The following is a 13,452-nucleotide window of genomic DNA, read 5'->3' as shown; positions in this document are numbered from 1 at the left end:
ACCTTAAACTTTATGTGCTTCAAAATGTGGTCTAGGTGTACCCCTGACTAAAAGCCAATCACCATAATAGTTGTTCATAACAAAATCTTATAATGTTATACCCCTGTTCATCAACTTCTATTAGCTCCCTGTTGCTATCACGATTAAGTTTTAACTCCTAACCACAACATAATGAAAGGACCATCACAGTTAAAGCAAATATTTTTCTCTATTTTTTTTTTATATTCGTCTATGCATATCTATAGCCTCTGGCCAATGACACACCTTGCCATTTCCATTCTCCCATTATTTTAGACATGCTATTTCCTAGAATGCTTCCCTCTCCCAACCTCCTTTTACCTAAAAATCACTTTATAATTCATTACAGCTCAGTTCAAATTTAAAATTCTTAGATAAAGCTCTTACTGGCTTCTCCAATTTCTCTCCCCAACCCTATCCTATGTAACACACTCTGGGCTGTTTATTAAGTGATAGTAAGCTACAATTGGCATCTTTTGAGTACTTATAATGTGCTCAATAGTATATTAGGCATTTTTTCATGTGCTATCTAATTATATGCTTAACATATTATTTGAGTTAGATATCATTATTATTCCCATTTTAATGAAGAGGGAAACAATGTAAGAAAATAAAGTTAACTTGTGCAAAATCACACAGCAGTGAACAATAGATTTGAGATTTAGACTTAGGGTGTTTGATTCCTGCACCCATGCCCTTAAATATTTATTTATTCATTCATACCACTTGTTCTTTGTGTGTGTGTGTGTGTGTGTGTTTGTGTGTGTGTGCTTCTGTGTTAGGCACTTAGAATATAAGAAAAAAAGTGTTTCTGAATGAAGAGCTCTCTGTCGTTATTGCCTCCTAGAGAGACAGCATTCAGAAGAACAGGCAAATAACCAGACTGAGCTGCCCTCTATGGTAGGGAATATTTTTATGACACTTTCTGTCACTGACCAGAGAGGTGCTTCTTCTATGACTAAAACTCAATAAAATATGAACTGTTCACCATGGCCTCAAGACCCTGCATGGATTGGCAATTTCATACCTCTAAAATCATATGTTATGGCACTCTCTCTTTAATAGCATTCTAGTTACACTGGCTATACTTATGATCTTTAATAAGCTCTTATCCATCTCAGGACATGTTTTTACTTATCACAATCTTAATAAAAGGTTAAAGTGCAACATAAAATGAATATTCATATTTACTTTAACTACTATGTGCTGAATGTTTCTGAAGGAGGAAAGAGTAGATGCAAGTAGAAGGGTTAAGAAGCAAGGGTGATACATCCAAAAAAGATAAAGCGGTGGTTTGTTCTAGGATAATGGTAAATGGTAGGGGGTTGTGCACGCAAATGGATTAATTGAAGACATATGTTTTGAAGGAAAAATTAGTTAGACTATGTGACTGAACCTAGAAGTGGGGCAAATGAAGGAAAGAAAAACTCTATGGATGTTGATGCTATTAATTAAATAGGAAATATTGGAATACTGGAGAAAGAACAGACCATGAGACTTTGTGATAAAGGAGAAAATGAGGGAAGATGACTTCTGCCCCAAGAGGCTATTTACTGTCTTAGGTAGGGCCAGTGTAATTTATTTCAGCCTTCTTGTGTGAATATAACCCATTCTTAACCAAGAAAATCAATACTGGGATGGCTGAGCTTTGAAACGTGATCCTGAGAGACAAAAGACAGCATCTTTTGTCTTCTGAGGACTGTTTTGACAAATACAATCTTTAGTTCAAGCAGAGGCTAAAATAGAGATGCCAGAATATTATCAAAGGCTAAATTTAATTGATGAGAAGGGGGAAAGTTTTGTTCATTTTGTGGAGGGCAAGAACTCTTTCAGAAATCCGCTGATTTCAGAAATCAGCTGTGACATTTGGTAAATTTTTATTTAAACGTGTCCTTGTTGCTGAGCTCAGGCAGCATATATCTATCTTATCACAGTTTTGGACCCCAATTTCACCAACACAGGTAGTGAGGGCAAAAGTATTTTTTTAACAGGTTCATAGTGAGAGAAGATATTACTTAAGATGTAAGGACAAAATAAAGTTGAAGGATGCAATCAGAAAACTGAGCAGAAAAGAATGAACTTAGACTACAGACAAAGGAGAGGCACTAGTTGTATGTCATAGTGGATAATGTACTCCATAGGCTCTGGAGTATGATTACTTTTGGCTCATGTTTTGTCCCAGGTACATTGCTAGATATATAACATTGAATGGATTAAATAACTTCCTTGGGTCTCCGTTTCCCCATATCTAAAATATTTCATGAATAATTCTCACGGTCAACTAAAATGGTGTACAATATACTGATGACAGCTATTTATATTACTGCAACAGATTTTATGACTAAATAATGTGAGCCTATTTATACTCTAGTCAAATATTTTTATTGCACCAAAACATATCTTTTAAAAGGGAAACATATTATATGACTACAGTTTTCAATTCAATTGACAACCAAGAGAAGAAAAGGAGCCACACAAAGACTAAAACTGGAAATTCAAAAACTGAAATTGCTTACCATATTTTCAGGGCCATAAATTTTCTCTTACTTCTGCTTCTCTTTGCAAATCTTCATTCTTCTCCTTCTGCATATTTACATTTATGGTTCACACATAAGATTACAAAGGGTCATAAGGTTCAGCCATAGAGTTTACATGACTTTTCAGCTCAGTAACCCACAGTTGTCAACTTCTGTGGCATTTCTATTGTCAAATTATGAGAAAATCTGACTGAACTAGGAATATACACTTGAATTTTAATTTATCTAGCTCTTTCTTTGTGCAGGGGTCCATGAACAGAACACTTTAATCTAGAAGTGGTTATTTCTTGAGCATACAGGCCACATTGATTGGCCTGTCAGATCCAGCATCTGAGAAAAAAACATGTACTCTCGAGTTGACAGCATCTGATTTTGATGTCTGCAAGGTTGAGAGCCAGGTTTTGCATACTGAAAAAGTAATGCCAGCTATGACCCATTTTATGTTAAAACATTCCCCATGTTTTGCTTTATCCCTAATGAAACATTTTCTCCAAACTTCTGGAAGTGTTGACTTAATTTATGTATTTTTTCATAAGTTTCCTTTAACAAATTGGGTGGGGAGGTAGCCAGACTAGAGAAGCAGTACCAAGTGTTGTATCTATTATTTCACAAGGAGAGTACAAAGTTAGGGAGAACACCAATCAACAGTTCACTTTTCCTCTTCATGCACAGCTGAGACTCCACCTAAAACTGCCAGTCTCAAGTCCATTGAAACCCTAAGGAAACTGTATTAGACAACTCTTGCACTGCTATAAAGGAATTCCAAAGACTGGGTGATTTATAAGAAAAGAGGTCTTATTGACTAATGGTTCTGCAGGCTTTATAGGAAGCATAAGGGCATCTGCTTGTGGAGAGTCCCCAGGAAGCTACATTCATAGGGCAAGGCAAAGGGGGAGCAGGCACATCTCACGGTGAAAGCAGGAGCAAGACAGAAAGTATGAGGTAGGGAGATGCCATACACTTTTAAACAACCAAATGTCATGTGAACTGAGACCGATATCTCAGTTATCATGAAGGGAATGGCCTAAGCCATTCATGAGGGGTCTGACTCCATGTTCCAAGCACCTCCCACCAGGCCCCACCACCAAATTTGTAGATTACGATTCAACATGAAATTTTGGCAGGGACAAATATCCAAATTATATCAGAAACATAAGTTAAAAGTAGCTTAGATGTTTTTTTTTTCCCTAATCAATACTCTTAGTGATCATCTAACTCCAATATTTACACCTTTCCAAATCTTGGTCAAGTAATCGATGCACTTTTGAACACATATTTTTTACAGGGAAATGTTCACATTAATTGCGGCCCGTCATAAGAAAAATTATCACCTGTCCTTCCTAGTTAAATATAGCTTTGACATACAAACTAATACTAGAGTAAATTCAGCATTCATATTAATATAATCAGTGTCAGACACAAGATACAGAAATAAATATCACCTAACACTTGGCAAGACTTTGCCACCTGCTATAACACAACTATCTGAAAGTTTTAATGACCTCTAACAATAATACCCTACATATCTCCCCAGTTTGGCTCATGGGGTAATACCACCATTCTTCCTGTCCCTTTTTAAAATTATTATTCTGAACCATGCCTCACCCCAAATTCTAGTAAGTTAGTTGGCTACCAAATCCCATATTTTACAGTTTTTCTCACAAGTCACCCCTCTCATTCCATTGTGTGGTAAGCCAAATAATGGTCTACCAAAGATGTTCATGCCCTAAATTCTGGGAATTTTGAAACTGTTTTGTGATATATTAGTCTGTTTTCATGCTGCTGATAAAGGTATACCTGAGACTGGGCAATTTACAAAAGAAAGATGTTTAATTAGACTTACACTTCCACATGGCTGGGGAAGCCTCACAATCATGGCAGAATGCAAGAAAGAGCAAGTCACATCTTACATGGATGGCAGCAGTCAAAGAGAGAGAATAAGAGCCAATTGAAATGGGTTTCCCCTTATCAAACCATCAGATCTCATTAGACTAATTCACTACTATGTGAACAGTATGGAAGAAGCTGGTCCCATGATTCAATTATCTCCCATTGGGTACCTCCCACAGCAGGTGGGAATCATGGGAATATAATTCAAGAGGATATTTGAGTGGGGACACAGAGCCAAGCCATATCATTCTGCCCCTGGCCCCTGCAAAATCTCATGTCCTCACATTTCAAAGCCAATCATGCATTCCCAACAGTCCCCCAAAGTCTTATCTCATTTCAACATTAATTCAAAAGTCCACAGTCTAATGTCTCATCTGAGACAAGGCAAGTCCCTTCTGCCTATGGGCCTGTAAAACAAAAAGCAAGTTAGTTACTTCCTAGACACAATTAGGGTATGGGCATTGGGTATATATAGCCATTCCAAAGGAAATAAATTAGTCAAAACAAAGGAGATACAGGCCACATGCAAGTCCAAAATCCAGTGGAACACTCAAATCTTAAAGTCCCAAAATGACATACTTTGACTCCATTTCTCACATATGGGTCACACAGATGTAAGAGATAGATTTTCATGATCTTGGGCAACTCTTCCCCTGTGGCTATGCAAGGTACAGCCTTCCTCCTGGCTGCTTTCATGGACTGATATTGTCTGTGGTTTTTCCAGGCACATGGTGCAAGGTGTTGCTGGCTCTACCATTCTGGGGTCTGGAGGATGGTGGCTGTCTTCTCACAGTTCCACTAGGCAGTGCTCCAGTCAGGACTCTGTGGGCTCTAACCCCACATTTCCCTTCTGCATTTCCCTAGCAGAGGTTCTCCATGAAATCCCCGCACCTGCAGCAAACTTACTCCTGGACATCCAGGCATTTCCGTACATCCTCTGAAATCCAGGCAGAGGTTTCCAAATCTCAGTTCTTGACTTCTGTGCACTTTCAGGCTCAACAACATGTGGAAGCTGCCAAGGCTTGGGGCTTCCACCTTCTGAAGCCATGGTCCAAACTGTACGTTGGCCCCTTGTAGTCATGGCTGAAGCAGCTGCAACACAGGGCAGGAAGTCCCTAGACTGCACACAGCACGGGGACCCTAGGTCTGTCCCATCAAACCATTTTTTTCTCATAGGCCTCCTTGCCTGTAATGGGAGGGACTGCCATGAAGACCTCTGACATGCCCTGGAGACATTTTTCCCATTGTCTTGGGACTTAACATTTGGCTCCTCATTACTGATGCAAATTTCTGCAGTGGACTTGAATTTCTTCTTAGAAAATGGGATTTTTTATTTTTTATTTTTTTTTTTTTTTTATTATACTTTAAGTTCTAGGGTACATGTGCATAACGTGCAGGTTTGTTACATATGTATACTTGTGCCATGTTGGTGTGCTGCACCCATCAACTCGTCAGCACCCATCAATTCATCATTTATATCAGGTATAACTCCCAATGCAATCCCTCCCTCCTCCCCCCTCCCCATGATAGGCCCCGGTGTGTGATGTTCCCCTTCCCGAGTCCAAGTGATCTCATTGTTCAGTTCCCACCTATGAGTGCGAACATGCGGTGTTTGGTTTTCTCTTCTTGTGATAGTTTGCTAAGAATGATGGTTTCCAGCTGCATCCATGTCCCTACAAATGACACAAACTCATCCTTTGTTATGGCTGCATAGTATTCCATGGTGTATATGTGCCACATTTTCTTAATCCAGTCTGTCACAGATGGACATTTGGGTTGATTCCAAGTCTTTGCTATTGTGAATAGTGCCGCAATAAACATACGTGTGCATGTGTCTTTATAGCAGCATGATTTATAATCCTTGGGGTATATACCCAGTAGTGGGATGGCTGGGTCATATGGTACATCTAGTTCTAGATCCTTGAGGACTCGCCATACTGTTTTCCATAATGGTTGAACTAGTTTACAATCCCACCAACAGTGTAAAAGTGTTCCTATTTCTCCACATCCTCTCCAACACCTGTTGTTTCCTGACTTTTTAATGATTGCCATTCTAACTGGTGTGAAAAAAAAAAAAAAAAACTACTTCACTGCATTTGAAAACATGAGTGCCAAAGAAAATCTGCAGGAATCCAACTAAGGATATGGAGTTTAAATTAGTTCATTATAAGAACAAAAATTCACATTTCTATGGCTCTATGCCAATGACTTTTTTACACTTGATAAACTCCAAGTTTTTGATAGTTATAGCTATTATATATCATCTTTTTATTAATGCAAAATGTTTTGTAAAGTGTTAATAATCATCAAATTGAGATGAAAAATTCTAATTGAACTTATAAAAAACATTTTCTGGGAAATAATTTTTAATGTAAAGAAGAAAGGCAGAAATATTTGTGGGTTTAGATTTATATTATGCTTGTGTGTGGCATCAATGACTTTTTCTATTATGTTTGACATAATAACAGTAATAAAAGTATAGAATTTAAAAAAAAGAAAAGAAAGTGGGATTTTATTTTCTATCATATTGTCAGACTGCAAATTTTCCTAACTTTTATGCTCTGCTTCCCTTATAAAACTGAATGTCTTTAACAGTAACCATGTCACGTCTTGAATGCTTTGCTGCTGAGAAATTTCTTCTTCCATATACGCTAAATTATCTCTCATGTTCGGAATTCCACGAATCTCTAGGGCAGGGGCAAAATGCTGCCAGTCTCTTTGCCAGAACATAACAAGAGTCACCTTTGCTCCAGTTCCCAACAATTTCCTCATCTCCATCTGAGACCACCTCAGTTTCGACCTTATCGTTCAAATCACTATCAGGCTTTTTGTCAAAGCCATTCAACAATTCTGTAGGAAGTTCCAAACTTTCCCACATTTTCCTGTCTTCTTCTGAGCCCTCCAAACTTTTCTAGCCTGTGCCTGTTACCCAGATCCAAAGTCACTTCCACATTTTCTGGTATCTTTTCAGCAACACCCCACCCCTAGTAACAGTTTACTATATTAATCTGTTTTCACATTCCTGAGAAAGACATACCTGAGACTGGGCAATTTACCAAAAAAAGAGGTTTAATTGGATTTACAGTTACACGTGACTGAGGAAGCCTCACAATCATGGCAGTAGGCAAGGAAGACCAAGTCACATCTTACATGGATGGCAGCAGACAAAGAGAGAGAATGCGAGTCAAGGAAAATGGGTTTCCCATTATCAAACCATCAGATCCCGTGAGATGTATTCACTACCATGAGAATGGTATGGGAGAAACTGCTCCATGATTCAATTATTTCCCACTAGGTCCCTCCAATAATATGTGGGAATTATAGGAATACAATTCAAGATGAAATTTGGGTGAGGACACAGAGTCAAACCATATCAAGTGACATGGCAAAATAGACATTGCTGATGCAATCTAGTTGTGAAATTTAAAATGCAAAGATTATCCTAGATTACCTGAGTGGGTCCAATCTAAATACACGATATCTTAGTAGCTGGGGCCTGTTTTCTGCTGCAGTGAGAGAGAGAAGTGATGATAAAAGAAGCGTCAATGGGATGGCACCATGAGAAGAATTTGCTACTTTATGGCTGCTTCTGGGAAGTATTGAACTACTTGAAGGGGTCAGAAAGAGGCCCATATTCTATGGGTGGTTTCCATATGAAAGCCTGCAAGGAAATAGAGATATCAGTTCTACAATTACATGAAATTGATTAAGATATTTTAAGCCTGACTTTTAATTTGTAACACAATTTTACAAACATGGATTTCTTTTATGCCAACACACTGAAATCAATACATCAAATGTATTGAATAGCTGGAAGTTGGGAAGGCAGTTAGGAGAGAGAGGATTGCTGCCCTCATATAACTTACATTCTAGTGTAAAAGCAAATCATTATACAGAAATAGGCTATGGGAAAACAGAAAAGAGAGAAATTAATTCTGAGTTTGGTTGACAGTACTTTTCAGAATTAAAGAAAGTATAACATTTGATCTAGTTCTTGAAAATGAAAAAAATACATGGGAAAGAGTATTTCAAGCAAATAGAATGGCAGGAGAAAAGACTTAGAGATGTCAAAGTATATTCTACTTCTCAGCATCTCTCTGGAAAAAGAAGAGCTTTTATTCAACAAATATTTACTGTGCGCCTATATGTTCCAGGCCCTGTTCCAGCACCAGAGAGCAAAAAGTGAACATGACAGACAAGGTCTCTGTTTCATTTTATGACACTTTCATTCTAGTATGAAAAAGTGGCAAGAGATAGAGGTGAAAAGGCAGACTGGGGTCAAATAATGAAAGGCCTTCAATGATAAACTAAGAACCTTAGACATTGTTCTGTCAGCAATACAGCAACATTAAAGTCTCTCTCTTTTTTAGAAAATAGGCATGCTCAAATTTGTCGTAGAAAGATTAATTCAACAACAATGTGGAGAGTATATTCTAGGGTGGAGGGATGGTAATAGGTGGGTAGCAGAGACTAGGGCCAGCAAGCTCATTCAGCACATTTTGCTAGACAGAATAAGTGTCTGTTTTAGGGTAGAGGCAGTAGGAATGGAAAAGGAAGGTTATGAGAAATTCTTCCTCAAGTCTTTGTAACTAATTGAATATGGGGATGTCAGAGAAGCAAATAATTAAATGTGAATTCCAGCTTTCCAAGTTAATCAAGTAAAAATGACTTAATAGAAGTTTCAAAGGGTTAATTAATTCAGTTTGGGACAGGCTGTGGTTTAACCAGGTTGATATATAGGTTTACAAATATGCCTAAAGCTAAAGCATTTAGTAGTCAAGTGCAGGAAAGGAAATGAAACCATTTCCAGTGAAATGTGAAAGTGAGGAAGGAAGAAGGCTGAAAATTTCTAGAGGATGTAAATATTTAGAGGGATAAGAGGAATAGAAATTAGAGGGAAAGATTGAAACTGAGTTGAAATAATATAAGAGATCCTGGAAAGATAAGTAGATCCACAACCAGGAAGAGAAAGAGTTCTAAGAAGAAGAAGATGATGACCTTTCTTGGTCAGACCTTGTGAGGAAATAGATGTATCGGTCAGACCCACAGCCCTGAATCCTGCCACAGTATATTCACTAACAACATATAAACATCAACATGGAAACATCAGTGAAATGCACATTTCTTAATATTAATTAGTCTCAAAAGTCACTTCCATTTTGTTTCCTATCTTCAACTATGATCAATCAAATTATCCAACCTAGCTTACCAGAGAAAGTGGTTCTAAAATGTGTGGTAGGCAATAGCAGCAAACACTACAAATAAAGTAAAATGCCCAGCACTTATCTCCCTATAAAATTGATCACTAAACAGTCCAATCAATTTCCAGTCTTTTCTCCTCAGAGTGAAATTAAACTTCTGATGGAGTACATCTCAATTCCCTTGCTACCACAGCATGAGAAAAGTTTCCTACTTTATGTACAAAGGATGTATCCCATCTTTTTAAAATTTTCTTATTCTACTCAGGACCAGGAAGAATAATAACTGGCTAGAATATGTATCATTTATCTCTTCACCACTGCTGCAAGTGCTGCAAAGAAGCAACCTAGACTACCTTTTATGAAAACTGATGGATTTCTTCCAGCATTTTCAGGCTGTGAGAAAACAAGCACTCTCAAAATGCATTGTTTTTGAGAATGCAATATTATTCAATGTCTATAGAGGAGAATTTAGGAACAGCTGCCAAAATTACAAATGTTTTACCTGTTGACCCAGAAATTCTATTTCAGTGAATTTATCCTCTAATTATGCCTACACAAGAAAGAAATGCTATATATATATATATATGACTATTCTTTGAAGAATTGTTTGTAATAATCAAATAGTGGAAATAAATAGTGTCCATCAGTAGGTGTGGTGCAGCCACACAAACAAATATTATGCGAGTTAAAAAGTGAGGAAGTTTTGTTTGTACTGATATGGAAGGATCCATACTACACATTAAATTAAAAAGCAAAGTACATGTTTGACTATTGTATTAGTCCATTCTTACACTGCTATTAAGAAATATCTAAGACTGGGTAATTTATAAAGAAAATAGGTCTTATTTCTCATGTTTCTACAGGCTGTACAGAAAGCATAGTGGCTTCTGCTTCTATGGAAGTCTCAGGAAACTTAAAATCATGGTGGAAGGCAAAGGGGAAGCAGGAACCTCTTACATGGCTGAAGCAGGAGAAAGAGAGAGAGGGAGGAGGTATCATATGCTTTTAAATGACCAGATCTCACAGGAACTCATTATCAATGGCATGAAGAGAAGATGGTGTTAAACTATGAGAAACCACCCCTGGTGGGAGGGATGAAATAAACCCCCACCAGGCCCCACCTCCAGCATTGGAGATTACATTTCAACATGAAATTTGCATGGGGACACAGATCCAAACCATATAAATTATACAGAGTATACCTTTTATGTGGTAATTAAAATACATATTTGTATTTGAGTATATTCACATAAAGGAACACTAGGACCGACAAAACATAAAGTGTTAAGACACAAATGGCAAATAGACATATGAAAAGGTGCTCACAATTATCATGGGAGAAATGAAAGTTAAAGCTACAATTAGATATCCTCTCACCCCAGTTAAAATGGCTTTTATCCAAAAGTCAGTCACTAACAAATGCTGGCAAGGAAGCAGAGAAAAGGAAATCCTTGTACACTGTTCGTGGAAATGTAAATTTGTGCAATGCTATGGAGAACAGCTTGGAGGTTCCTCAAGAAACTAAAAATTTAGCTATTATATGATGCAGCCATCTCAGTGTTGGATATATATCTATAAGAAAGAAAATCAGTATATCGAAGAGATGTCTGCACCCCTGTGTTTTTGGCAGCACTGTTTATAATAGCTAAGATGTGGAAGCAACTTAAGTGTTCATCAACAGATGAATGGGTAAAGAAAATGTGGTACATATACAAAATTGAGTACTATTCAGACATAAAAAAGAATAAGATCCAGTCATTTGCAACCACATGTATAGAACTGGAGAATTCATTATGTTAAATGAAATAAGCCAGGCACAGAAAGACAAACATCACATTGTCTTTGTGGAATCTAAAAATCAAATCAATTGAAGTAATTGACATAGAAAGTAGAAAGATGGTTAACAGAGGCTGGGAAGGGTAGTGGGGGGTTGGGGGGAGGTGGGGACAGTTACTGGGTCCAAAAAATGGGAAGAATGTATAATTGTGCATTTTAAAATAACTTAAAGAGTGTAATTAGATTGTTTTCAACTCAAAGAGTAAATGCTTGAGTGGATGGATATCTCATTCTCCATGATGTGCTTATTTCACATTGCACGTCTGTATCAAAACTTCACATGTACCCCACAAATATTTACATCTAACATATACCCACAAAAATTAAAAATAAAAACAATGCAAAAAATAATGCAAATGTGTCCCTTTTTCTCTTAAAATGGATGGTACGTTGTCAGATCACTTATTGAAAAACTAATTTTTTTTTTTTTTTGAAGTACCATCTTTATTATATATTTAAGTTCTATATTTACTTGGGTCTACTTTACTTGGGTCTACTCTTCCTTTAATTTGTTTACTCATGTGCAATTAACAAACCGTATTTATTTACTGTGTATACACAGTAAATTTTAATACCATCTATGGTGAGGCCCCTAGTTATATTTTTTTTTTTTCAGACGTTTTCTTCACCCATTCTGTTCTAAACTTATATCTTAAAAAAATAAGGCCTACTTCCTTGAAACTAGAGTGGTCAATATTTTATTTACCTTGTTTAACTCTGTTAAAGAAGAAGGAAATCCTCCCTAGGACTGGGGGGATGGCCAAATACATGACAGTCGACAATCAACAAATGAGATCCGCAACTTTTTTTTTTTAAATCACTTGTGTTCAAAGCCTGGGAGAGGAGAACACTGTGCCATGAAGGGCCACACAAAGGCTGTAGCTGGAAGGAGAATGAACAAGCAGAAGCTGTGGAAGATACAGTTTGTACTAACAGTAAGGTGCACCCAGGTTGTTGCAGAAGTATGTGATTGGTTTTTTGGAACAATTCCTGTGGTTAGCAAGAAATTGAAACTTGCATAAGCCTAATCTCTATCATAAGGAAGGCTAAGCAGGCAATTTTATCCACTGGAGTAAATGGGAAGGGGAACTTGTAGTTAAGGCATTTGAGGCCCTACAGTTTCCCCAGATGTCAGGCTAATATAAAATTGGTCTTTACTGTTGGGCCTTATATCACAATTTGCCCCTTGTTGCCTTCACAACAATGTAAACCTTGGTGATGACTGAAATTTTAGAGAGTAGGAAATGTACCTCCCTTGGCAGAAAAGCTGACATTTCACAAGGGATAGGGCCATATAGTGAGATGATTGTTAGCAGTGACTCCTTTGTGGCCAATAAAGGCAATTGAGGAATCTGTGTGACATTGGAGTAGGGAGTGCACATCCTCGAGGGGAGAAATTTAGAAAAATCAATACCTAGTTTATTTGCGTAGAGGTGTTTATAGTATCATCTGATGGTCGTTTGTATTTCTGTGGGGTCGGTGGTGATATCCCTTTTATCATTTTTTATTGCGTCTATTTGATTCTTCTCTCTTTTCTTCTTTATTAGTCTTGCTAGTGGTCTATCAATTTTGTTGATCTTTTCAAAAAACCAGCTTCTGGATTCATTGACTTTTTGGAGCATTTTTTGTGTGTCTATCTCCTTCAGTTCTGCTCTGATCTTAGTTATTTCTTGCCTTCTGCTAGCTTTTGAATGTGTTTGCTCTTGCTTCTCTAGTTCTGTTAATTGTGATGTTAGGGTGTCAATTTTAGATCTTTCCTGCTTTCTCTTGTAGGCATTTAGTGCTATAAATTTCCCTCTACACACTGCTTTAAATGTGTCCCAGAGATTCTGGTATGTTTGGATCTTTGTTCTCATTGGTTTCAAAGAACACCTCTATGCAAATAAACTAGAAAACCTAGAAGAAATGGATAATGTCCTGGACACTTACGCTCTCCCAAGACTAATTTTAATTTTATTTGTTTATTTATT

Source organism: Colobus angolensis, unplaced genomic scaffold, assembly GCF_000951035.1.
Source record: "Colobus angolensis palliatus isolate OR3802 unplaced genomic scaffold, Cang.pa_1.0 Scaffold430, whole genome shotgun sequence".
Lineage (NCBI taxonomy): Eukaryota > Metazoa > Chordata > Mammalia > Primates > Cercopithecidae > Colobus > Colobus angolensis.
The sequence above is the reverse complement of the archived record's forward strand: the minus strand, read 5'-3'. Positions refer to the sequence as shown.